Below are 1,391 nucleotides of genomic sequence, written 5' to 3' on the forward strand. Positions count from 1 at the left end.
TGCCCACTTTTTGGCCTTTATGGTAGGTCTCAGAACTGTCATGGCATCTGTGGGTTGGTCATTTAGTGTGCTGATGTGTTACAATGAGCGTATCCTGAGGCTCAAGGTCTAGTGAAGGTCGTCTGCCATCTTGACCTGTTTGGTTCTTATCAGTTTATGTCGTGTCCTTGGGCTGCGTCGTTCTTTTAAACGTTGTGCCCTGCTCCTGTCCCTCCTGTTTCACTTTGTTTTCAATTAATGCTAACACGTTCATCAAACCATGGAACTGTGTCCACTTTTGCTTTCTTTCTATGCTTTGGAGATTTTTTTAAAAAACAAATAAACATGATTACTGATTTAAAACTTAAGTCTATCGAGTCATTGAGTTTGTACATCATGTGTTCATACATTCAGTGAACATGTGTTGAGGGTCTGGAATGTCCCAGCCACCGTTCCAGTGAAGGGGACCCAGGCAACAGGGCCCAGGCCTGCTCAGGAGGGGCTTGTGGCCTTACTGGTGGGGAGAGATGTTCACCAGATTTATTGACAACGTGCTACATGACATCACAGAGGAAATGGCAAGGTGTCCTGGGGGCACAGAGGGAGAGAGAGGACCTACACACCAGTTTGCCCGGGATATAAGCTTATATCCGCTGTGCTGTGGGAATTATTAAAAGCAGCCCCTCTCACTGGACTGGGTGATCAATGACACAGTCACCCAAGGAGGGGGCACAGGGCAGCCTGGGTCAGGGGCCAGGTCACGGAAGGCTTCTAAAGACAGGGACGTTTCAGCTGAGTCTTGAAGAACGAACAGATCTGTGCTAGGCTGCTCCGACTGCCATACAAAATACGCAGACTGAATGACTTAGACGACAGAAATTTATTTTCTCACAGCCCTAGAGGTTAGAAATCCAAGATCCAGGTGAGGACAGGTTGCTTTCTCCTGAGGCCTCTCTCCTTGGCTTGCAGGCAGCCACCTTCTGGCTGTGTCCTCACGTGGTCACCCCTCTGTGTGCGTCTCTGCCCTAATCCCCTCTCCTTACAAGGACACCAGTCAGATGGGATTAGGACCCATCCTAATGACTTCATTTGAACTAACCAAAGGCCCCATCTCCAAACACAGTCACATTCTGAGGTGCTGAGGGTTAGGACTTCAACACACGAATTTGCCAGGACACGATTCAGCCCATTCCAAGGTCTTAGCCAGAAACTAAGTTGGGGGGTGGTGCAGGCAGAGGAAACAGTGTCTGCTAAAGATGACCTTTAACAAATGTGTCTGGGTTTATTTCTGGAGTGTTTGGGGCTGACTCAGTTCCCGCCGAGCCTGCCCAGGGTGGGTGAGAGTGGGGGACCGGTACCCTGAGCACCCAGAAGAGACCCCTGTGCTCCTGGTCCTGCCTGAGGGGGAGGGA

This window comes from Hyperoodon ampullatus (assembly GCF_949752795.1).
Source record: "Hyperoodon ampullatus genome assembly, chromosome: 15".
NCBI lineage: Eukaryota > Metazoa > Chordata > Mammalia > Artiodactyla > Ziphiidae > Hyperoodon > Hyperoodon ampullatus.